Source organism: Lynx rufus, unplaced genomic scaffold, assembly GCF_022079265.1.
Source record: "Lynx rufus isolate CCGP_SWC_20201006 ecotype Redwood Valley unplaced genomic scaffold, mLynRuf1.p SCAF_24, whole genome shotgun sequence".
In the NCBI taxonomy this organism is placed as follows: domain Eukaryota; kingdom Metazoa; phylum Chordata; class Mammalia; order Carnivora; family Felidae; genus Lynx; species Lynx rufus.
The window spans coordinates 573,762-600,002 of NW_025814839.1; the positions used below are offsets into that span (position 1 = coordinate 573,762).

At 49.1% G+C, this 26,241-nt stretch overlaps 1 protein-coding gene across 2 annotated transcripts in view; it reads left to right on the forward strand.

The window, feature by feature from the left end:
• Positions 1 to 356: 356 nt before the first annotated feature.
• The window catches only part of CCDC92 (coiled-coil domain containing 92), a 30,967-nt gene continuing 5,082 nt past the window's right edge, over positions 357 to 26,241 (forward strand). The window contains exon 1 of one of the 2 annotated variants that reach the window (XM_047088033.1): positions 357 to 423. The gene's annotated coding sequence lies outside the window, so the exon portion shown is untranslated. Of the gene's footprint in view, positions 424 to 1,959; positions 2,028 to 26,241 lie in introns of those variants that run through there. The other variant, XM_047088034.1, reaches the window with a different exon arrangement.

A 26,241-nucleotide genomic window follows, 5' to 3' on the forward strand; every position in this document is an offset into this window, starting at 1 on the left:
TCTAAACGTCACACAACGCTCGTTTAAAAAAAAAAAAAAAACAGTAACTTAAAATTATTATTATTATTATTATTTTTTTTTTTTTAGTACCTGATCTCCTTTGTTGCAGCAAGACAACCAACAAACAAACTAGCAACTGGAAAGAGTACAGAGCGGGCTCCTCCTAGAGAGATTGGAGTCGTTAGAGTTCGGCAAGGAAGGGCTCACAAAGGAGCTGAGTTTTGAGGGAAATGAGAGGTGACTTGGCAGAGAGATGCGGGCAGATTAATCCGGATGGGAAAATGTCTGGGAGGTGGAGATACGGAGTTAATCAGGAGCAGGGGACAGTGAGCACACGGAAGTCAAGTCCTGAAAGAGGAGAGGATTCCTTTGGAGGTGGGAGCTGAGAGGGAGCTCGGCTGCGCGGCCATCCGGTTTACCTGGGTGAGAATCCGGCCCTTGTTGTGGTCAAACAATGGAGGAGGCGTCCAGCGGCAGCGGCGATCTGCGCTGGGGGCGCGAAGGCTTCCTCATCACCTGGGCAGGGGGCTCGGCCGGCTCTGCTGGGACGCAGGGCGCTCTAAAAACACACACACGCACACACACACACAGCATCACACCACGCAGCCGGGCTTCTCGGCGCCGCAGCCCGGCTCCCCGAGCCCTCGGCGCGGCCATTACCGCCTCTCCGGGGACCCGCCTGGAAAGGCTCCAAGGCGCGGCTCCACGGGCTTCGTAAGCGGTCTCGCTCCCCCTTCCCTCGGCTCCGACAACAATGGAGCCCGGCTCGGGAGTCCGGCTCCCGCGGGGCCTCCGCCCGGCCTCGCCCCTGCCGCTGCCCAGCCCTCGCCGCGCACCCCGGCCGCCATCTGTGACCCCCGCTCCCCGCTGCCGGCGCCGCGGGGCCCGCGCCGGCCCGCCGAGGCCCCGCGGCCAGGCCGCCCTCCGCGGGGCCTGCCCGGTGGCCGCCGCGCCGCCCGGCTGCGGGGGGTGGGGGGTGGGGGGGGCGCTCTGACCTTTCCTACCGACGCCCAGGGGCCGGCCCCGGCCCGAGGCCCATCCTAAGTGATGGGTTGTTTTTCTTTTCTTTAACCCACTCATCCTCCCTCCAAGCCGGAGCCCGCTCCCCTTTCGCCCCCCGCCCCCGCCTCGTTCCCGAAAAGAAATAGACTGCAGCCCGGCCGCCCGACAACTCACTCCAAGTGAGGGGATGAAGCGCCCCAGGCCGCGGGCTCCGCGCACCCACCCTCCCTCTCCTCAAGGGACACCTCACAGGTGCGCCTCCGAGCCGCGCGCGCGCGCTCCGCACACCCAGACGCCTCCGGGGGACAGCGCGCGTGCGCACGCACGGGGCCGACGAGCCCCGGGGGAGCGGGGGCCGCACGCATGCGCGCCGTCCGGCCCTCGCCCCGGCAACCCCCCTCGCCTCCGCCCCCGTCGGCCGCCCGCGCGCGCCCTCCCCCCCCCCCCCATCCCAGGCTGGTCCCGGGTACCCACCCCCGCAACCCCGGCCCTGCGCGCGCGCTCCCGCTCGCCCGCTCGCTCCTCCTTCCCCGCCCCACCCGGGCCCGCGTTACCCTGGGCAACCGCAGTGCGGCCGCACCTGAGCTCTGCGCCTGCGTCCCACCGGCCAGACCCTCCCTGCCCCTCGGTCCCCGTCCCCTGCCCCACCACAGCTGGGGGAGTGGGGCATCGTCCCCTCCCCGCGAAGTGACTATCGAGCGGCCGCCCCCGCCCTGCCCCGCAGACAGACCCGCCGCCGCGCCGGCGCCTCAGCCGTCCGCCCGGTCAGCGCGGCCTGGCCTCGCCGCCCCGGCCCCCGCTCCCGGCGTGCACCGCGGCGAGCGCTCGGGTGGGAGCCGGCGAGATGCGTTCGGCGGGCGGCGCCCACTGACCTCCCTCGGCCGCCCGGCCGGGGCAGGGCCGAAGCCGGGAGCCAGCCCCGCCCGCCGCCCCGCCCATGGGCCGCCAGCCCCCGCAGCCGCCCGCCGGGAGGACCGCGCCGAGGGGGGGAGCCGCCTGAAGGACCGCGACGGCCGCGCCCGCAGGTGAGGCGGGGCCCGAGGTGTGACCGAGTGCAGCTCCGCTCACCTGGCGGTACCTCTGGGGAGGCTCTGCGGGCGCCGGCGGGGGGCGGGGGCACCTGTCCGGACAGGAATTTATTTAGACTGTTTTAAAAGCCCTCGCTGCAGGGGGAGGGGGTCCTCCCGTCTCACCCCCAGGGCTCGCCGACGGGGAAGGGTGTCCCCTTGCGGAAACACCTCGGGGGGTCGGGGGACGTGCGGGAGACACGAAAAGGCGGAGAGGAGGGCAGAAAAGAAGCGCAGCGACCCCCGCGCCGGCTGCCTGCGGCGTCTTGCAGCCCGTTATGGGGAGGGGGATGCCTTTGCCAGGGCTCCAGTCCAGGCTGCGGACCGTCTGCACCGCGCACCCAGGCCAATGCGATGGGGCAGGAGCGGCCGGCCCAGGGGCCGCTCCTGCCAGCCTCGGGGTGGGATTGTGGGGTGAGGGATCCGCATTGCAGGTGCACCAGGAGCGCCCGAGGGCCTGGCCCTGCTTTGTCTGGGAGGCTGTGGGGAGGAGGCCGTCTGAATCCACATCGCCTTTTTAATGCGTTTTAACACACTGTGGACGTTAGAGACCCTCCCCGATAAGTTATATTGTCTCTCTTTCTGATAACCCTTTACGTAAGTATCTACCTTACAGCCCTTTTCTGAAGCTTTGATGTGGGCTGGAGATTACCCCAAATAACGATTTGCTTGTAATTCCTGAAATTGAGCGTAATGCTAATATGCAGTAGAGCTCCAGGCTTGACTACAGAGCTGCCGTCGGCTACAGTGAGTGACTCTGGTTGATCTGACTTACGTGTTCCTGCTGACCTGTGTTATTTAATTTCAAGCTTTGATAGTTAGCAGTATGATCTATTCCAATAACGAAAATGGGGTGACCTAAGAGGAGATATAATCGTGCTCCGTAATTTAGGTTGCAGTAATAGGTCTCATTGCAAAACACAAGCTCCGCGACCGTGGGACTTTATTATATTACGCATTTCCAGAAACCTACCTGTAAGAGTGTTAAAGCTAGAATTGCTGGGTTCTTTTTTAAGATTTTTAGGTTTGAGACTTCTATAAAGAGCATTGTTATTGTTTTATTAAATGGGGGCTTTTTTTTTTTTACATCGCCAAGAATTTGTCTGCATTTTTCTTGCTGTTGAATTGTAAGGAAAAAGATGCTCACGTTTAAAGTGACTTTTATCCCCAAAGATGCTTTGAATTTATGTATTTCTTTTGGCTAAATGTTCATCTTACACGAAATATTTTTCGGAAAAGGTTTTAAGACTTGTGAGATCTATACAAGTGTATATATGTGGGTCTACATATATATACACACACTACTGAAACACCTTAAAATGAAATAGTTTTGTTTCTCTGCATCATGTTGTAATTACTCAGTAAGTTTAGTTTACGTTTACAGTCCAAAGTACAAAACAGTTATTTGTGTGTATCCGATTTTTATTGTAGTACATGTAAACACATCAATCTAACAGGTCTCTTGGAAAATATTGTTAATTCTTATATAAAAAAACAAATCCTTTTACTTGCGACGGAAGATCATTTGGGTTCTTAACTGTTTCATCTGCGATTCGTTGGATAAATTCATTTTAATGTCATTGCTTAAGCGGCAGAGGGCATTTGCAACAATACTGATGTTAACAACGTTGATGCTTTTAAGAAATGCTGATAAAGCGTTTTCTCATATTTCTAACAAGAAAAGATACAGGCCTTTTTCTTCTGCCCGGAACAAGGTCAGTCAAAAAGTTCCTGATACACAGTGGGCACACATTTTTTTAACTAAGACTAATTATATGTACTGAATTGGACATCCTTAAAGGTCATCACCTAGGTGCCTTTATGGGCTTCACATGCTGAAGCTGCAATAAATGTTGTACTCAGATTGACATTCCAGACCAGTTAGGTAGGCGCTACCTTAATGACATCAATTTTCACATCTCCACCTTTGATGTTTAAACCTGCAGAAAGGTTTGGGCAGACAAGCGAATGTGCCCTAATTGTCTTCAGATATTTAAGGTCTGTCGTGCAGCAAAGGGATTGTATGTTCTATTTAGAGTAATTCCCAAGTACAGAAGCGACTGAGGAGTACTTATAGGAAGACAGATTTCACCTGGACATAAAAGCCAACGTTGCTTATGGTTAGAACCTCCAGCTGTGGAAAGAAGGGGCTTCTCCTTCCCCGCAGAGTTTCCACATAAGCTGGTTCCCCAACCGGGTGTGAGGAACCCCCCGGGGGGGTGGGGGCGGGGGGTCTGGGGATTCCAGAGGCAGTGGATTGAAGGGCTCTGTGGCTCATTTTTCGTGTTTTTGTGCTGGCTTCTGCAGCTGTGGGCATAACGACTCCCCAGAACGTCCCTGAGCCTTTGGAAGGTTTGTACTGGGGTGGAGGCCAATCTGGTATCAGAGGTGATTGTGGTCCTCCTTAGCCTGTGTATGGGCTTTACAGGTAATAAGACGCTCTCACAGTCAAAAGACTTTTAAAAGGCTCTTTTTAATTATACGTGATTTGTATTTCTTCCTTCGGCTTTTATTTTCTATAACAAACATTTAATTAAGGGAAAATTACCCATTTCTCTAAAGACAAGCAGAAGAGGTTTTTTTTTCCTTTAAAGCTCTTTCTAAAAAATGGGATGATGTCAGTCATTCTTGTCAGAGTCAGCAGGTTGTGAAGGTGAATAGATTTTCTTCTGAGCTGAAATTATTTTTTTAAAAGATACTGATTAAGGGCTGATTCTTGTGCTTGCTCTGCATTTTAGTTCATGTTTATTTCATTACTCAAACATGACTCAAATTTCACAGCAAAAAAAAATCCAGTCATATCCACCTACAGGAAGTTGCACTGGACATTCTTCCAGTATGTCTGTGTTGTTTTTTAAATATATGTTGGCAGCTGAAGGTAAAACACAGCTGAGGAGAAATAGAATTAGAATGTACTGAAAAGATTAGGTGAATTTGAGCTTTGTGTTTGAAAAAGAAAAAGATGTGTCCTATTTGTGCTAAGCCAATCCTGGGAATGATGATCTACCCATAATCAAGAAGAGGCTATTGGTTGTCAATAGCGATCCATGTATTAAGTGGGTTGGTGGGGCCAGGACTCTGTCTGTGGCCAAGGAGCAGAGCAGAGCTTCCTGTGAATACCAGCGTACCCGAGCGAATGTTCTCTGCGCCAGGATTTAGGTGGAGCGTAATGGTCACGAGGCCAATTGAGTTAAACCGGCGTCTGACCTCTCTGGTTGAGGAAGAAGTTAGAAGGAAAAACAATTCTGAATTAATGTATGCATGTGCTTAACCTTTCAAAAAAAAAAAAAACACCTTTTAAAAATAGTTTCCTTCCTTAGTAGATGAGTTTGTCTCATGCTTTTTGTGCCTGTTTATCCACTAGTTGAATTTGGGTATGATTTAAATAAGACAAAGACTCAAACTTTGAACATGAAATACGTTATTTATCTATGCTTTATGCATGAAAGCATGCGTGAAGGGAAAAGAGAAGCATATCAAGTTCTCTGGCCAACCAAAAAATAAAGAAAGCCTTATGTGTACTTTCTACTTTTGAAAAAAAAAAATCACAGATGCCACTTTAAATATTACAACTAAGACAACAAATTATCAAGTAAGGCAGCCAGTTAGAAAACAGCCTTTTTAGAGGTCAAAGGTTGCATTTTAGAGCTCCTCACCACAGTCGATGAAGCCATCACACAGCTGTCTAAGAACTTAGAAAACAGGGGAGTTTGTATATTTCATGCAGGTCTCCACACTTGGAGAGCAGAGTAAGATACACATCTTTGTGATTCTTCCCAGTTGACCGCTTTATCAGAAATCACTTTCTGAAGGAAGAAGTGTCTGCTCTTCTGTAGCTGTAAAGGAAGTAGGAATATGTTTTCTTCTATCGAGATTCCTTCCACAAGCCCAATTCTCAACACTGAGCAGTGGAACTCCTTTGGTTAGGACCAAACAAAAGAGCAAGCCTGAGATGCTTAAAGCCGCCAATAAGGGAGAGAAAAAAGACAGACGAGCACTTGTAATGGAATTTGAGGCATATAGGACTCTGCCGCTATAATTGTTCTCTTTGTTGCCTCCTTGGCGACACTTGAGATATGAAATTTAGGCCTGCATAAGATCCACTACTTCTCTTCAGGTTTCCTTCCCAACCTGTTTTAAATTCACCCTGTGCCATTTCCATTTACTGTACAGGTAAGAGGGTTTATGAGATGTCCTTTTAAGCCCAATTTGTTATGGAACGTTGCCTAAGTATTGCTGTACGATTCTGTTTTTCTTGAAATCGCACATTTCACCTGGCAGTGAGTGGCTTTATACCCTGTAAGGGCTACTTATTTAGTGCAATGCAGAGAGTATTCATAAAAACACTAGTTCCCCAGGTTACAGTTCCACCACTGGGCAACACAATAACCCGAGGTCACCGTATTTTTCTCTTCGCTCCTATTCTGGTGTTCTCAGCATGAGCGAGTAGAGGCGGTTAGGCTCAGGCCACACCCTGGACAGTGAAGAGGGCTCTTTTAACTCTTCTGTCTCCCGGCCATCACACCTGTCAACCCAGGTGAAAGGCACTGTGTTACTTCCTCTCCAGTGGCTTGTGGCATGTGGGAGCCGATCCAGTTTTTGGAAATACTTTGTTTTGCACATTGGTAAGAAAGATGGAGAGAGGTTGTTTGGTTTTTCACTTTTGTGTTCCCGCCGACAAGTGTATAGCAGGGGCTGTTAGGTATGGCCTGTTCTTCTCCAGGAGGGTCAGTCTTTGTCTTCAGCAATGAATCGTCTTTATCTTTCGGTTCCGTCCCGGTGACCAGACCAGAAAGTTGAGGCAGTGAGGTGCTTGCTCACTGATATGCCCTATTGCACTGCACCAGGGGAGAGACGAACACGGTCTTGTTTGATAGGGAGAAAGGATATGTAATCCTCCTCGGCCTCCCTGCTGCGTAGGGTTTCAAGTTGTAGAATTCGTTCCCGTCAAGAAAGCGGTCAAGTCAGTTTTTGACAGGAGTTTTATTAGTATTAGCGATGCTACGGTATTAGTACCTGGTTCGGAGACAAAGCCAAACCTTGTTGAAGGCAAAGGTTATTTTTTTTAGGAAGAAATAAAATAAAAATCTAAGTTGGAACAAGTAAAGCCAGAGATGAGACCTTTTTGGTGACAAGTGGGTTGAATGCTATCTGTGTGGAGGTGTTCTCAGGTCTCATCCATGGTTGTAGGTTGGAACTCAGAACAGTTTGGGGCAATCGTTGGCTAATTCTAGAACAACGCACTGAATTCTGCCCACCAGCAGGCTGTGGTTAGAGTGCCTTTCAAAGGAAGTTCGGGACGCTACCAAGACCTTCCTGTGCAGGTTATCACCACATGTCTGAAGTTCAACCAGGAAGCAGATTACCCATCCCTGGCCTTGAAGGAACATTGAGTGCAGTTAGAAAGCGTTAGACAGTGGAGCCACTGTCTTCCTAGCTGAGTTGCTGTGCGTCCCTGGTTGGTATCAGTAACCTGCAGAACTTCCAAGTCTCTACAGGAAAGCCAAAGTGAGATCATGGACTGATGAACCCTGATATAAGTGAACCTGGTCATCTAGGCTTCCTGCACCTGCAACTGAAGCACGTGGGCACCCTTCATCCACGCTGCCCGCCAGTAGGACCCTGCGTCATCTAGCACGCTAATGTTATGCCTTTGGGCGGTAACCCAAAGTCTTATGAGCCCACTCCATTTTTTAGGCGAAGGCCCTGGATTTTTGTGTGTTAAAAGTCTCATATTCATTATCCATACGTAGGACATCTATCTAGCCACTTCTATCCAGTTTCTGCAAAATCTTGCCAGATTATTTTTCTCAGTTTCATCGTAAATGAATGAGTGTGTAGGGCGTGATAGAACTTTTTTTTATACTCTGACCTGTGAATTGTGGTCTCCTGTTAACAGACACACTTAATGTGACAAGTTTCTGGACATAGACTATTTCAGAAGTCCTTTTGGCAGTCATTGTGACAGCCTTTGTATGTGGGTATCTTCTACATCTGGTGAAATTGCTAAAATGTTTACATTAAAACCATTTTCATTTGAACAAAACAAATTTGAATATATGCTTACAAATGCCATCCACCCCAAAGGTATAGAGAAGCCACCCTCTTTGCATTTATGGTTCTTGTCTCCCACCCCCACAATGTGAGCCTGACAAATAGGACGGCTCATAAAATACTCTTGAGCTACAGTGGAAAATTTGGAGCATACCGTTCATGTCTAATTATCCCTGGCATCCTCTCCCGTGTATGTACCAGGCTATGGGGCACAGGAGCAAGATGAGAAAACTAAGTCCTCTGGAGCTGTCAAGGAGCTCTCTGGGGGATGGTGTGGTTGCAAGGCCTCCCTGCCAGACTCCAGAGGCCCTTTTACTGTGGGAGCCTGGTCTGGGACAGGGACAGCATGGGGAAGCGCTTCCAGAAGAAACTGCTCAGTCTGAAACAGATGACTGGCAACAGATAGCTGGGATCACATTATTCCCCAAAAGAAAGATGGTTCTAAAACAGCCCCCAGTGGAGGGTAACACAAGCACCATTAGAAACGAGTTCCTCCCCAAGCGAGAAGGCCTCACTATTTTCACAACTGTCCGTAGTCAGAAGGAGAGTCAGAAAAAAAAGAGTGAGAAAGACAAGCGGGATTGCATATTCCAGTGAGGACAGTACATTTTGTCTTCTGGACAGAGTGTGCAGAGGCAGAGATGAATAAAGATTCTTCTTTGCTGAAAACAGATTGCATCCAGAGACTAACTTTCTTGTCCCCCCCAATTGTACGCAAGTGTTTATTGATCTGCTTTAATATATCGGACACACAGAGTCATTCCAAACAGTTTATTTAAATGATAGTATAGTAGAGATTTAAAATCGTGGTTTGTAAATGTTATCAAATATACCAGATGTCCACGATACATCAGTTGGTTTTACCATCTTAATTTGAGCTTTAAGAATAAGTGCTCAGAAGTACCTAGCAGATGACCCATGGGGATTGTGAGGTGATAAGGTCTGTTTTTTTCCTGTTTGAATTGTAATTTCTCCATACATCTTTCTGTAAATATAGAGTATTAACTAATTATCTCAGCAGTCTTCTAGTACAAAGGGAAGTAGGGGTTTTAGAAAATATAATTTACATTAAAGAATAATGCAGTTGTTGACTAAGAATTTGTCAGAAGAAATACGGCATCTTAAAACATTACTTAGCTAATGGAAGTTGAATAATCTTATCCTATATGTAATATTGTCTAAGATTTTTAAAAAGCAAATTATACTAGTTTCTCAAGACGTAGTTCACTTGTCAGTTGTATGCTCGTGTTTAGATTTACCTACTCTTAAATGATGGTTTGGTGACCGTGAGCTGATTTGCAAGGCAACTGTAAGGGATTTATGAAGGACAATTTAATTTGGACTTTGTGCAAATATCCTACTTTTTGGTATGAATTAATGTGTGTAGGGTTGTCTGTGCCTCCCCACTCCCACAGGTCAGTTCTGCGATAGCAGGATGTGTAATGTTGTATTCATTGGAGTATTCCAGGTGTCCCCCCTTGCTTTGTTGAGAAAATGAAGTGTGATGCTTTGTGTGCCCCCCGCACCCCACCGAGGGAGATAGGCCCTTCCTTTACACCCCCAAGTTCACAAAACCATCAGAGGATTTGCCTCAGTTGTCCTGAGGGCACTTGAATAACTTATTTCTTTTATGCTGTCTTCCATGTTATGTTGGAACACTTTTTTTTAAAAGGGGTGGCTTTTTGATTTGTACTTGTATCTTTAAATTTTATTTCTAAAGTTGGATTTTTTTTTAACAATTGTTTTTACTTTGGAAGAGACCTTTTCCAAGTAGAAAGCCATTTTAAGATTTACCAGTTCAATACTAATTTATGTAATTTCTCCAATACGTTTGTGTAAATAACAAAGTTTAAATTATGGCTCTTTTTATAAACAGTGTTTCCTGGTGATCGTGGAGCCTGTTCTTTCATTTTTCCCAGCCTGGAAAGCTTTTCTTAAAGTGCTAATACACATAAAATATAAGGAGTTTTGGCATGATTTTGTAAATTTCTTGGCAGTCTTTATATAAGTATTTAGTGGTCTCCTTAAAAACAGGAATTCCGTTGCATTCAAGAAACGTTAAAGCCTGTAATCATCAAAATTTCCTAGAGATTCACTAGCTGTTCTAGATGAAAGTACTCCCACGGAAAGTGCATGTTGGGTCAACCTTAATCCATCCATTTAACATCTCTAGAAACCTCACTTTTATAACCATGATCCTGGGGTCCCTACGTGGGGTTCCAGAATTCTCTCACATTCACTCCCTTCACTTCTCGGTTCACTTAAGCATCCATAGGGGCAAAACAGCATCTTACACTTAAAGACAAGAACTTATGTTCTTAAACAAATCGGAGTTTACACGCGGCCCTTCCCTTCCAAGCAAAAGAAAGGACGCGCGCATATTGTGACCAGCATGGTGAGCTGGGTAAGCAGCGCCTCTGCGCACACCCGCCTCCCCCGGGGGCTCCAGAAGCGAGGGAGAGGCTTTCACAGGTGCCCTGGTAGGCTTGCGCCGCAGCTGCCTTTCCCTCCAGGGTCAGCAGATTATTACAGGGAGAACGCCTCCCGTGGCTGGGGCTTGTCTGTCCCTCGAGCTCCATCCACGCGCCGTTTGCTGGCAATCCGGGAAACCGGAGGAGAGCAGAGGAAACCTCAAGTCCAAAGAAAAAAGGCCTGCCTCCAATTAGAAGGACTGGAGCCCAGGGTTTGTAGCTGCAGTACTGCTGTTTCTGGTGTGAGGGCCGTCCCGGCCACTGCGGGCTGTTTCACAGCGTCCCTGTCCTCTGTCCACTGGATGCCAGACGTGCCCCTTACCACACTGTGACGGCCCCAGATGTCCACCCTGAGGGCATGCGTACCCGGATGAGAACCACTGCTCTAACTGGGTCAAACTCTCATATGGAGTTCATCAAGAGGATGGAATCCCTGAGTTCTCCCTTTAAGTCTGAATGCTGTAAGCATACGTACACGACGTGCTGTGTAGACTCTCTGAGAGCGAAGAAGCTCTTCTGGAGAGCAGGTTAGAGTCAGGTTGCAGAAGCAGGCCGGCTCTTCACCAAGACCCAAAGGGGCACCACTTCTCCCAGCCTCTGCCGGGCTCCACTCACCTCATCAAGGAGGCACCTTCTTCTCTCTACTCCCCATTCTGTGCAGCTATCTGGGTGTGGCACCGATGGTGGATTTGGATGGGCACACGCAAAACTCCAAATAAGGAATTTGTCAGTGTCTACATCTCTTCTGTAGGAAGAGGGAAATCCCAGGCCCCTCTCTAACTAACCAAGACCTTAAAGGTTTCTATATCTTCACAAAAGAAATGTCACTTCGGGGGCACCCGCGCGGCTCAGTCGGTTAAGTGTCCGACTCAGTTTCAGCTCAGGTCGTGATCTCATTGTGAGATCAAGGCCTGAGTCAGGCTCTGCATTGAGCATGGAGCCTGCTTAAGATCCTCTCTCTCCCTCTCCTGCTGCCCCTGCCCCCCGAAAAAAAAGAGAAATGTCGCTTGAAATTGTATTACTGAAACAATAAATTATCAGTAAGGTAACCAATTAGAAAAGCAAACTTTTAGAAATGAAAAGTTACATTTTAAGTGAATTAGCAACATTCTCTAAAGTCCAGTTGTCTTAAAATACTTGCTTGGTAGTGAAACAGAAGTACACATTTCCAGATAGAAGGGCAGAATAAGGTTGTGGTTCTTTAACCCAGCTAGCTTCTTAACCCAGGCACTGAGAAGTGTCTGCTTTAGGAAGTGCAGCTTTAGGAAGAACATTTATCATGAAAAACATTTTCTCTTCTTCTGGGATTTTTTTTTTCATGAGCAGCATCCTCAAGAGTAAGCACTGGAGTTCTAGTTAGCACCACCCCCCCAAAAAAAAAGAATAGACCTGAGAAGCTTAAAACTTAAAATACGGGGAAAGAACAGGGCAGAACAGGACTTTGAACAAATGGACAAGTGAACTAACAGGGCAAGTGATGTGCGTCTGCAGGGCACGCGCTTTGAAGCCTTCGTGCATCCCTGCCTTCGTCTGGGCAGAGCAGCGGCGTCCACGGCTCAGGGAGTGGCCTCGGAGTCGGCCGGGCTGGGGGTGAAGCCCAGCCCTGCCGCTGGCTAGCTATGACTGTAAGAAACTTCTTGAACTCGTCGAAGCTTGTTAGTGTGGAAGATGAGGATAATCGTGTCTACTTCTGAGAGTGTGTATAAAGGGCATAGCGAGGCACGAACGCTCCGTGCAGGTGCTTCTGTGTGATGCCGTTTCCCCAGAGCAGGAGGGCGTGCTGTCAGGGCTCTTGCCTTCACAATCCTGCAACAGCCCCACTAGACTAAACGCTCTTTAGTACAGGTTTTGCCTCTATTGGCTAAAATCTCAGTGTCCCCCCCCATTTTCTTTCTCTTTAATTTCCAATTTTCTGAGAGGCTTTTGATAAGCAACTAAAATCTGGCCCTGGCTTTTCTACCTAACCTTATTTTCCACCACTCCCCAGAACGTTCCTTCCATGTCTGACGTGGCGTCACTGCCACTCCTAACTAAAACTCCATACTCACGTCACCAGAAATGCCCCCTTCTGTGTGAACCCAGCCCCTCTTTAAGGCTCAGCCCTCGTGGCTGCCTCCTCAAAACCAAACTTTCTCTGCCCCTGCAGCCCTTCTCCACTCAGCGCTCACCGGGCGCCTCCGCATGCCTGGCAGTGTGGACAGCACCGGGAGTGCTCGGGTGACCGGGACCCGGCCTCCCCGGGATTGGTACGGCTTCATGTGGGAGACAGGCGGGTAAAAAAAGAGCTCCGGACGCCGCGGCAGGTGCACCTCCCTGGGTCGTCGTACTTGCTGTACTCGGCATATACCTTGTGAGGAGTCCTTTAGACTTTGTTTTCTTTGTGCTTTAGCGGCTGAGTCTCACACCCCGACAGCGGCAGGCCTGAGACTGAGGGCACAGCGGGCACTTAGAGCACACGCTGGCTTGATGTAGGACCACCAGGCACGTAGTTGAAAGGAGGACGGGTTGCTCGGCCCGTTCTGATAGGCGTTGTCAGCTTCCAAAGATAAATTAAAAAACAAAACGATGACGATGGGTCAGCTCCTGGCGCTCACTGGGACCTCTTGGTGACTCGAGTGGTTCTCAGGCTTTTAGAATCATGTAACAGTGCACTTTCGAATTGGGAAATGGGACAAGGAGAATGAAGAATTGTCCCGTGCACGGAATAAAGTCAGCTTTACAGAAAACCTGCTGCATTGTCCACGTTTTCCTCATTTCGTCGCCGACCAGGAAGAGCCTCGTCCAAACGTGGCATGAGCGTTTCCTGATCTCTAAGTTTCAGACTCCACCGGAAAGCGCCTCGGGTGTGGACCGAGCCCTTGGTTTGTGCGCGGCACAGCCACATCTGAGTTCGATGCTGTGCTGGCGTCGGCACCAGGGATTGCCGTGGCTGGCCCGTAACAGAAATGATGTTTCCACGTGTAGGTGAGCTGCCCCGACAAGATCCCGTAGGTCACAGACTCCATGGAATATCCTGAACAAGCCCACACTGTCCCTGCCACTGAAATTAAAGTTTATTTCATTTTTATGTGGCTTGATCGTGTTTTTGGTCTTTTATTAGAGAGACTCCCCAAAGGCATGCATGAACTAGCCAGCCTTCCTTCCTTTGCCTTATTCCCATGCCAGTCGGAGAAATATTTCCACACCCTCTCACCTCACCAGTACAAAACACGCTACCCTAACGGGAGGGTGTCAGACCAGAGATTGGGTGAGAGCACCACTAATTCCCACTGTAGAGAACCCTTTCTCAAAGGGCCCCTCGGATGATTAGAGGGAGGCGCTCTTTATTGTAGGTGCTCCTGATACAGCATGGAACAGACCGGCACTTGTGTCTGTGCGGTTTGCATTCTGGTAATATAAGAAAGATAAATGCTAGGAAGACAGAAAATGGGACGGTGTGATGATAATAGCAGTGGGGATTAAACTGTTAGGTCATTCTTGCAGTGCAAAGCGAGAATAGGCCCCACAGACCCCATAATGGTGCGTGTGGGAGCCCAGGACACCTGTCTGGGTGATTCTGAGTATTGTAGTAAGAGTGGGAACAAGCACCCAGTTCTAGGTGTGGTTCTAATTGCTTTATGTCTCTGCTGACCGGTAGGGTCACCCCGGCCATTATGTGGCTATTTAAATTTGAATTAATTCAAAAAAATTTTTAATGTTTATTTATTTTTGAGAGAGAGAGAGACAGCATGAGCGGGGGAGGGGCAGAAACAGAGGGAGACACAGAATCCAAAGCAGGCTCCAGGCTCTGAGCTGTCAGCACAGAGCCCGACGAAAGGCTCGAACCCACAAACCATGAGATCGTGACCTGAGCTGAAGGCGGACGCTTAGCCAACTGAGCCACCCAGGTGCCCTGAAATTTGAATTAAATTCAAACTAAAAAAACAAAAGGGAAAAGATACGTTTCCCAGACATACCAACTACCCTCCAAGTGCTCAGTGTGGCCAGTGACTACTGGACAGCAGCGAATGGACTGCTTCCGTTATTGCAGTAAGTTCTGTTGGATAGCACCTCACCGGAGGGACTGTTTTCATGGCAACCCTGACAGAGCAGGTACTGCTTTCCTGTTTTGCAAATAAGGAGAGTGAGGCACAGGGAGCCATACGTAACTTGTCTAAAGTTGCGTAGTTAATGCATAACAGGACTGGGATTCATACCGCGGCCACCTGGATCCGGCGCCTGGGGGTTAATCTCCACCCCGCTGTGTCGCTGGGGCTCATAGATGACTGGGGCTCGTCTGTCCACTGGTCAGTAGAGCAGGTTACGCCGTGGTAATATCTTGTCGCTGAACGCTATTAGATTCAACTAAAAGAAATTCTGAGCCAACGGCTAGGTCTTTTCTGTCTAAAAATGTAGCCCTATATTAGCACAGCTTCTCCTTCCTTGGAGAGGAAAGAGGGAGCTACAAAGCAGCAGGAAGATACCAGGCTGGTGTGATCTCCATAGAGCAGACCATCTGAGCTGTCTGCGCCTGTTTCCACGCACACAGAGTGGGAAGATGGGAAGTGCCCACCCCGCAGAGCTGTCGTGGGGGTTTGAGGAGGCGAGGCATGGATGGCACTCAGCACAGCTGGCCTCGTCACAGGTGCCCAGCGCCTGGCGCATTAGCAGGGCAGCAGCTGTCATTACCACCCCCGTCCCTGCTCCGTTCTGTAACGGCCACTTGGATGGCGTGCTCCATAGCGCACGGCGAACAGCCGGGACTCATACCTTCTCCCAGAGCTGCCACGAGACCTCCTAGTTCCGAACGCCACACGCTGGTATTGGGGGAGAACAGGAAGGCCCAAGGCCCCTTGGAAATAAATGGGCATTTAGCTGATGCACTGAATGCTTGCAAATTTAAGCAAGTGTCTCACTCCTCTGAGCTTTAGTTCCTTAAAAAATGGTCACGATCATACCTACCTTGTGCGATAGTTTCAATAATGAAATGATTATCTGTGAGCCTGGTGCATCGACACAATGTATACCATAGCCATAATTACCACTTTTATGGATGATTTTCAGCTTCTCATGACGAAAAAACGTCTTGGAGTATTTTCTTGCCCAGATGGCTTGGACTGACCCAGAGGCTGTGTCAGGGCAGAGGCAGAACAGGTGATCATCCGACATCGTCACCATCAGCACACCGTGTACCACGATGGCCAAACCCTGGAACAACAGGGCAGAGCCCGCTGAAGAGCATCGTGGGGCCCGCGCGTAGCTGCTGTCTCCCTGACACGGAAGCTGCTTCACACCCCGCCCCCGGGCCAGCAAGAAAAGCGGCTGCCTGCATGCCTGGAGGCAGCCGTCCTGCCCGCGATGCAAAGCAGAAGGAAAGACGACTCAGGCTCCCAACTGGCCAACAGACTTGACCAGAATCAGAGCAACCAGAAGACGCCAAAACACCCAGTCTGAGAATTTGGGGTATCGGATGGAAAATCTGGGTATTGTGAACTGCTAATTCCCAAGGATGTGGCCACATCCCACGTCGGGTGCTGATTATTAAAAGTATCTAAATAAAAGTGGGCCCTGAAAGAGCGTGTCATGAGCCAAGGATTGAGTTAACCCCATTGTGGGAGCAAGGGGTCAAGCACAAGAGGAAAAGAACAGCAAAAGACAGTCGTGCAAATGGAAACAGTGACAGAGGTACAGATGAAGTATCGTGACCTTTAAAAGGTAAAGGTCGGTAAGAACAAGAAAATACTGAACTGCGTCCCATTCTTGGAAAAATCCTTAGAAGACACAGTAATGTTTACTGTCCCCAGTTTCTTCTGCTCTCCTCCCACCGCTGATAGCTAATCTCTGAAAGACAGTTGCCCTACCTCTTATTGTACTTCGATTTGTTCTCCTTTATTCCCACTGGGTTAACGAACTGACGGCCTGTCTATCTAGTACGATCCAAATTTGGTTGCAAAGATGAGCCCTAAAATGGCTCGCACAGCACCTGCGCGCCGGGCAGTGCCCTCCACCCTCCCAGCTTCATCTGGATCTCAGCACTGTTCGTTTAAGTGACACACCTTCTTAAGGGAGCGATGCTGTGCGAGGAATTTTCCTCCTCTCCGGAACCTAATGCACAGTTTACTAAAGAAGTGGAGTATGGGATTCTGGAAATTGTCTCATGCCCTGACATAATAAAGGCTCATTGTGAGCAGGAAGAACTTTATGGGAGTCAGCCTGAAATGCCACCAGTAGACATGCCTCATTTATTCTGCACAGCACAGAAAGCTCGCGGAAAGGAAACTTTTAAAGAACTGAATGATCTTACGTCAGGACTGTCAGATCACAGGATGGAGAATCAAAGGGTGGTGCAGCCATAGGTGGACATGCTGAAGCCATCCAAAAAAGGTTGTCGGAAATGAAGATCTAGGTAAATGCCTTCTTAAAAGACTAAATTTATCTTCTTTTAAGATTATTGGAGGGCACCTGTGTGCCTCAGTCGGTTAAGCCACCGACATTGGGTCAGGTCATGATCTTGTGGTTCATGAGGTTGAGCCCCGCATAGGGCTCTGTGCTGACAGCAAGGAGCTTGCTTGGGATTCAGTCTCTTCCTCTTTCTCTCTGCCCCTCCCCCACTCATTCCCTCCCTCCCTCTCTCTCTCTCTCTCTCTCTCTTTCAATAGATAAACATTAAATAAATAAATAAATAACATTATTGGCACTCTTGCTATGTTATTCCATAGACATAAGTGTCCGATAAAAACAAATATTTTATTAGTGTTCATCAGAGGATATGTAATCACTAAAATTAAATGCCCAGCCGTGGTGACTTTAGTTACTGAATTGACTATTGATAGACTATTTTAATAATTCCAAAGATCCTTAATGTTTTCCCTGTTTACACTCTTCTGAAATAATTAGTGTGGGCCCATTTTGTAGAAGGGCAAGTCAGAGGAGGTGATTCATTTTTGCTTGGTTGCCGCACTAAATTGTGAAGCTGTCGGAGATGACATCACTGGGACTGGGCAGAGTTCTTCCACCTGTATCATGAGGATAAGATCTCTTTTTTTTGTAAGTGATAATCTTCCCAGATGCCTCATAAGGGTTCAGCTAAATATGTTCTATTAGCACTAATGAAACAATTGACTTTTACCTTTTGTAAGCAATAAAGGAAAAGCTTGGCTAAATTAAAGTGTATAGAGCTTCAGTTAATAATACCTTTCTTTCCCTGGGACCTACACTATAATTAGGCAGGTTCGCAAGATGGATAGAGGAAGCCCCATCAGTTAAATCAGTTGAAATGGTTCATCTGTTTGGCAGACCATATGGAGAGATATTTTTAAAGCAAGTGAACACCTCTTCTCAGCCTCGGAAATACAATTTAGATCGTGATCACCAAGTACTAACATTTTAGGAGCGTCTCCCGTTTCATTATTGTGAAAAGACAGTTCGGCATTTGGGTCACTGCATCTTTTGGGTTATCTATCAGTAAACCATTAAAATCTGTAGTCAGCGTAGAAATGGAAGCACCACCATCAGAAATGATCTGTTTATTTCCCTTCTCTTTATCCAACTTTTTTTTTTCTTCTTCTTTTTGGGACAGAGAGAGACAGAGCATGAACGGGGGAGGGGCAGAGAGAGAGGGAGACACAGAATCGGAAACAGGCTCCAGGCTCCGAGCCATCAGCCCAGAGCCCGACGCGGGGCTCGAACTCACGGACCGCGAGATCGTGACCTGGCTGAAGTCGGACGCTTAACCGACTGCGCCACCCAGGCGCCCCATTTCCCTTCTCTTTAAAGGAAAGCTGGGTAGAACTGCGTGTGTGGGAAGCTGTGAGATTTTATTTCCCTAAATTGTTGACCCAGGACCATCTTTGCAGATGACAACTTCTTAGAAGTTCGCAAGTGGCATCGCTATGGAGTTGTGAACGTTTTCACAACTGTAGGTTATGAAGTGAGGCTATCGGGTGGTCCCCAGAGGGCAGTCATCCTCGATGCTGTGCAGGGACAGGAGGAGGACATAGGGAGCGCAGGAAGGGCTGAGCTGAGCCATCACAGACCCATCAGTCACTTGGCCATCTCTTCCCTAGAGGCAACTTCTAAGACCTTTCTCTTTGAAGTAGAAAGTGCTGAGTTGAGTCTGTACTGGCATTCTGCCCAGACGGTGACCCCTCCCAGCCAATAGATGAAGGTACTGGTGTGCCCGCCTCCTGGGGTAGGGTCTGCCACAGGGTGTGGGCATTGTGGCTATTAAGTTGCCCAGTGTTCTGGGAGCGCCCTGGGCATCCCGCAAGCGCTCCGGGGCCATGCCATGTCAGACCATGGAACTCATGCATTTGCCCAGTTTGGCCTGCACTGCCCGCTTAGAGACACTGTGACAATCTGCAACATGGACGCGCTTCTTCCTGAGATGTTTTCAAATGGAAGGGCCGAGCCCCTACCAGTATACAGACACCTGGTGTGGTTTTTAAATAGAAACCAAACAGAAACTCTTAAAGTAGGAGCTAATCAGACTGCAGAGAAACTTGGTTAATAAATCCATCATGTAGGCCCCTAGTGACTGCAGACTTCCCAGACAGCCGCGTATCACATTCCCGTGTCTAATTGCCGATCTCTCTAATCACATCTATTACAACTTTAATGTTGGACTGCATATGCTTTCAGGAGGAAATGGCTGTCAGTGTCTCAAGAATCGTTGATGGGCCTTGTGTTTTGTGATGGATAATGTCAGAGAAGCACAGGAATGTATAATGCATGGGGGTGGGGAGGTCCTCAAGTGCTCATCATGATCATTTTCTGCCTGTCCTGGGGACACTGAGTTGTTGCTTTTGGAAAAACTGCCTTCCCATTAATTATTCTTGGTTCTGGTAAATGAACCACAATTCCAGCAACTCAAGACTGCCCTGGAACAAAATAACTGAAATATGCGATACGGCTTTGTCAGTGGGTAGTCAGAGATTACCTTCTTTAAGAGAGATCTCTTTATGATTTTTTTTTTTCCGACAACAAACCAGTATATGTTCATCATTAAAGAAGCTTTAGGGAGTATCGCAATAGAATTTTTAAAGATTATCCATAATCCACTCTTTAGAGAGAAACGCTTTTAACATTTTGTATATCTCTTGTGGATTTTGTCCTTAGTTATATGTCCAAAAATATATATATAACGTCTAATATATTTTTTGACCTGACCTCTCCTAGAATATTTCCTTGTCAATAAATATTATCTAAACTATCATTTTTGATAATTGCATAGTTTACCTATACCATACTAACCTCTTATCAGCAGATACTCAGATTACTTTGTGAGGCGGTTATCTTACCCAAAAAAAAGATGCTTTTTTTGTTTGTTTGTTTCTACAGGAGTTTCCTCTTTTAACTTTTAGAGACATACTCATTTTAAAAAGATGTTCTACCTACCCAGCTAGAGACAGGACCCAAAAACACCATCTCCACCCACAGTTTGCACATTTGGATGAGTCCAAAATTAGTTCCATTACTGCTTTACCACAGTATAGCACACCTGTTGCTCAGTGTTTTATCTGAACTGCCTCATGTTCTCCTCCCAATCCCTGTGCCCTGTAGGTGCTACTGCTCTCTCCATGTCATAGGAGGAAACAGCCTGGTTGCTGTGGCCAAGCCAGAATTGGAACCCAAGATTCTGACCCCTGTACTTAGCTCCTAACGTGTCACACCTGTTTTATTAGCCGCGCGCGCGCACACGCACACACACACACACGCAGTTCTTTAAGAATGATTAATATTTTCTGTCACTTAAAATAATTGCACCTTTTGCTTTCAACATATTTTTTTGCTTCCACTTTGTAATGGTGTTCATTCTCTTTCCCAAAATGTTTCTGGGGTGGTTGTTGAATGCTTACACACCCTCGATGATGTCCTTTTTCTCGGTGCCCTAATTCTTGGGGATTCGCAATTTACTAGTTGAATTTCTTAAATACATGCACAAGTAGAAATAGGCCCTACAACTTAAAACGTTTTTTTTAATCCTGGACTGTTGTGAATTGATAATAATGTCAGTGTTCATTTTCAGAGATGGTAAGTTTCCTTTCCTAAAAGCAGGTATTTTGGATTGAGAGTTGATGGCCTAATTAGCCTTGGACCTTTTTTTAGCTTTTCCTAGAGCACTTTAGATTGTTTCAAAGTAAGAAGTAGGCTTTATGTCCCCGAGGGTGCCTTGCTCTGCCTAACTCTTTATTCGCTGCCCTGAATGCTTCTCTCCAGTGCATATGGAAGATAAAGGCCAGAAAATGTTTCTGTTTGCTTTTATGTTTCTCTCTTTGGAAGTAACTAGAATTTCTTTGCTAGCTCATTTCCATACTTAGATGATGTTCTGGAAATACCTCACAGGTAGGACTCAGTAAACAGTTTGGAAGTATGTTTATGTAATTATCAGCCAGTATTTACATAATATATAGCATTTACATACTATATAAATATATCTAATATCTATTGAGCACTTACTGTACCCGCACACTGTAAGTGATGGCATTTTGCTGTTAATTTTTTTTTAATGTTTATTTATTTTTGAGACAGAGACAGAGCATGAACAGGGGAGGGGCAGAGAGAGGAGGAGACACAGAATATGAAGCAGGCTCCAGTCTCTGAGCTGTCAGCACAGAGCCCCACACGGGGCTCGAACTCACAGACTGTGAAATCATGACCTGGGCCGAAGTCGGATGCTTAACTGACTGAGTCACCCAGGCGCCCCAGTGATGGCATTTTGCTCTTAAAACAACCCTATGAGTTAGATATTGTGGTGATTTAGGTGACAAGATAGGGTTTAGATTTAAACCCAAACACTGACCCCTCAGGAGCTTGTCAGTTCTGGTCTTGTTTATTCCACTGTGTTATGCAAATCTTCTTTGGGCCTCAGTTTCTTAATCTTGAAATAAAGAAGAGTTGGAATAGCTAGCTGATTTTGAAGGTTTTTTCCACCCTCAACATTTTGAGTCCATGAATCTGCTTGGAAAACCACCTCCCTGTTAGAAATCATTGCCTCTCCTCTTACATTTGATGTCTACACTTGCTGCCTTTGCCCCTGGCCAACCTCCGTTTTCTCTATGGCAGTGCCTGTGCTGTAGGACACGCAGGAGGGGGGCACATGAAGTCCCCAGGAGAAGGCCACATAGGTCCTTGTCACAGAACACTGGGGTACTGCGGTCTGCTCAGGGCTGGGCGGCTCCTGTTGAGTCACAGGCCACAGGCCACAGGCCACGCCAGAGGCACGCAGAGACGGCGTCAGGATGGACTGGAGCTGTTCTCATCGCTGGCAGTGTGAGAGGACCTAACGTGAATGGGTTATAACTTATTCATGACTAGAGTCTAAAATAGCTTCTTATAACTAATTCACAGCTACCACGTGAGTGCTAGTGTGCTATTTTTTCGGATTCTAAAATTATTACCCTATTTCCACAGGCTTTGTGAAAAGATAAGTCTGCGATTGCCAGGAACAAAGAAATTTCCCACCTTTTTAAATGGTGGGGCCCTTTCCTATCAAAGATACTCCATTGCTTTTAGTCTAAGAAATGTGGTACAGGGACACTTTAAAATACTGCTTCTGGCATGTCAAGAAATTATGGGATGAGGTCATGTTCAAATCAATACTGCCGCAGTGCTTTTTGATTAATGCAATGCAATTCTTGTCGAGATCTCCACTCAGCAACATTAGGAAGCAGTGTAAAATTATCCGAAGCCCGTCTGTGATGCAGGAGTTCAGATGTGAAGGAAAAGTGGAAGTTCATTAGGCAAGAGGATGGGAGGTGGTTTGCCAAGAGCATTCCAGATGGAGGGAGCCAGGTGCGGGAAGGCCCTGTGTTGGGGGAGGGGTGCGGCAGATGGGGCTCCCGAGAGGACAGCGGTGTTGATGGAGCCCCGAGGTGACTGGTGTGGGGCGAGCCCGGGGAGGGGCAGGCCGAGCAGACAGGGCCTCTGGGAGCGGGGGGCGGAGGCGGGGGGTGCTGGATCCCAGGAGCATTGCAAGGATGCCGGGCGGTCAGAGCTCTGTTTGTGGATGCAAATGTGGGCAAGATCTGTGTGTGCACTTAGGAGGGACGGTACGGAAAGCGTATGTGTTTAAAAGGGGGCAAAAGCAAGTCTGACTGTGGTCCCTCCCCACCATAACACCTGAGGCGTGGCTTTCTGACCACCCCGGCCTCGTTGCGGAGTCAGCCCAGAGGCAGAGAGGGAGCGTGGCCCTGGCTCTCAGAGTGGGCACCCGCCTGGACCCCCAGGACCGGGACACACGTGACGCCACGGGTACCTTGTTCTTTCTCCTCAGACCAGCTTAGCTGCTTCACAGCGGCTCTGGCTAGGCGCACGGTGCCCTGCCCTCAGCCAGCTTCCCGGGAAGCTTTGCCGCCGAGTCTTTTCTGCCGGACTGGAAGGGCAGCAGCGCCCTCCGGCCGTTGTCCGTCTCACCTGGAGCACGGAGAGCCTGTGGGCCCTGCCCTGGGGAGCAGTGGTGCGCCCGCGTCTGGTGCACACCCCCCGTGCAGAGGCCACCGCGAGGCACCGCGCCTGTGCCCTCCGTGTCAGAGTACCGGGTGTGGCGTGGGCATTCCACGTGTGCGTGGAATTGAGACCCACCGCAGCCTTCGGGATTCTGGCCCGCGGAGCCTGAGGGCCCAGAGAGGCTGCGAGGCTGCGAGGCTCCGATGCGACCTTTCCTGGTTTATGTTTTCCCTTGTTGGTGCGATATTCGCGTTTTTCCTCAGGGGGCGTGGCGAGAACAAACGATGATAAGTGACAGGAGAGCACTTGGTGCTGGTACCACTGGAGATGGCCCGTAAATAAAATGATCGTGCCACCATTTAAGCCTTAATGCCCTGAAAGAGAAGAAAGAACATCACTCTTGAATTAGGATGAGAATTGGACACGAGCTACTGACAGGCCATTTGTCCTCCTGCTGCCACAGAGCAGCCTCGGTGAGGTCGGGGCCCACGTCTCTCCAAGGACCTTCATTAAAAGCACGTTCCAGGAGATGGTGTTAGCGTCCCTCCCCGCTGCGGGAGGCGGTCTTGGCCGGGTCTCCAGAACCCATCTCTCCAGAGTTTGGAAGAGCAAGGCTTTGCCAAGCATTAATTTTCCAAACCGATAGAGTGAATAGCACATTAACAGACATTTAGTGCCTAATGACTTTACCGGGGGAAAAAAAATGCGCGTGTGGCTTAACCTCCAGATCACGGTCAAAGCAGCCTATTCGGCAGACCTTCTGCCTTCAGCGCCTGTTCCCACCACTTCTGGAGTTCCTCTGGCGGAGCTGTGCACACCACCAGCGTGGGCCTTGCCCTCCGGCCGCCACTGTGGCCGGGCCCTCGAGTGCCGGTCCCTTGGCACCCCATCTCGGAGGACAGCGTCCAGGCCGCCCCGCCTTCGGCCGAGCCGATAACTGCGAAACTGCTGACCGCTCCCAGCAACGCTTAGAAACAAAATGGGATTTTGCCTCAAGACAAAAAGCTGCGGTACAGAGAGCCCACACTTTACAGCGTGTGCCCTTTTGACACACAAAGTGCAGTGTTGTGCAAGCCGTGCTCTCTGAATGTCTCCCTCCGTTACTGGTTGACACATCATGAAGACGGGGTGAATGCCTTTACTCAGGCAGGATGCATTATTCATGGGCACAGACGCCCTGCAGCTTTCCCGTCAGCCATCATGCCGACCCCTCCAGGGGGGAGTCACGAACGCTCCTTCGTGTCTCTGACCCCAGAGTGTCTTAGAGATTCTGAACTAAGCCTCGCGGGACCACCTTCTTTTCTTCTTCCAGATTAGCCACGTCTCTCAGCTGTGTCTCCGTGGCCTAACCGGGATGCTTCTGTAGCTTCATTCTTGCCCGTTTACTGGGAGGATTAGGTCACAACCGTGATCACATGTCACAAGAGCTAAGGATGAGAAAGTTAAAGCATCGCTTTTTGTTTAAGCTACAGCGACCCTTTGTCCTCCGGAAGTCAGTGATGTTGTTATCCTTTTGAGCTGATAGAAAATAATTTAGTAGCTTGGATACCATTTGGAGACGCGACTCGCCGCCTCGGGCCTGAGGGGGCCCACACTGTTGGTGTGTATCCAGCAACAGAGAAGGGGAGAGCGCCCATCGGGTGAGGTGCCGTGGGGTCGATGACCCTGTCCCCCCGCTGTCGGGGCCCCGGACGGAGCGGCCAGAGCTCCCTTGCCGGCTCCGCACGTTACATACTCACATCTTCCTGTTCGCGTGGTGCGTCTTCCTCCCGAGACTGTCTGCCCACGGCAATGGGAGCTTCAAGGGCACCTTCTCATTCCTGCGCTTGCCACGGTGAACTAATGAATTACAGATCAGTAAGTACAACTCAAAGCTGCTGATTCACGAGGCGATGAGACTGTGAACGGGCACATTTCGATGCTGGACAAATCCGTTTTTGAAATTTTCATGTTTCCCATTTTCTTTGAGCAAGACGTGCCTGTGAAGTTAAGCATCTAAGCGGGAAGCCCCTGGAATCAAAGGCTGCTCAGCCTGAAGGCTCCCCTGGTGCCACACCCCTACTCGAAGGCGTGGCACGTGGGGTGCCCCTGCGCCAGGCTCCGTGCACTCTGGATGGACTCAGATTGCATGGCAGGTGCTGGAGGGCGAGAGCCCTGCTGAGCGGCAAGACTGTGCTTTGAGCTGCTCTCTTACCACCCTAGGCCCGCGAGTTCCGGATCAGCTTTAAGTCGCTCTTTGTCTTCATCGGCAAGCCCCGAAAATACAGGTTCTGCGTTTTTCAGTCGCCACCAGCATCTCCTACGTCCACAGCTGACCCTGCGGCCGGGCGCTGTGCTGTGCCCCTGTCCTGCCCGGAGTGTCCTTCTGTTGCTCTGTACCTGGCTCCCTTCACCCTTCCTCCGTCACCTTCCCTTTCTCGGGCTCGCCTGCCACATGATTTCCTTCTTACCTTTCCTCTGGAGCGAAGCCGGTCGCCGGGGGGATGGAGGGAAGCTTTTCCTGCGGTGAGGACATGGGTCTTGAGTTCCAGTCATGAGCTTTTCTTAGCTCCAGAGCTGGGGTGTAAATATGTCACTGACCTTACAAGGCACAGCGATTGGTGTCACCCAACGTGGCGACAGTGCCTGGGTGTGCGGTCTTCTCCAGAGCCGTCTGTCCACAAACTGGAAGCCATCTGAGAAGTGGCGTCTCCTCTGGGAGGAGCTTTGGCAAAGCAGATGAGGAAACTGCGCTCTGAGGCTGTGTATTTACCAGAACAATTTATAAGTTAATTACCCACCTTTTGTCCTTTGCGTTTTTCAGTGTCATGCAAGGCATCTTGAATTTCTTTGGTAGCTTTTCCAGAAAGACCCAATAGACTTCACCGCATTTCTTGAGTTACCACAAAGGCCAAGAATCTGAGGCCCTGTGTGAGCAGCTGACGATTGAGGACTGAAAAGCCACCACGGGCAGGGAGGCAGGGTTTGGGGACAGACTCCAGATTCCCACAGCCGCCACGTGGCCCTTTTCCCAAAGAAAGACCCGGGGTTCCTCTCAGCTCTGTGAAATCCAGAGGCTTCCGCTGGAATTCCCCCTGCCTCTTCCTCCCACCCCTCGCTTGCTTTGGCCAGCGCTCGATGCCATCTTGAGGAAATGTTGCCCCCGGTGCCCAGGCGCCCGGTTTCCCATGAGGCAGCTGTGGGTGCCTAGCTCATCAGGGAAATCTTTGCCGATCTGGCTG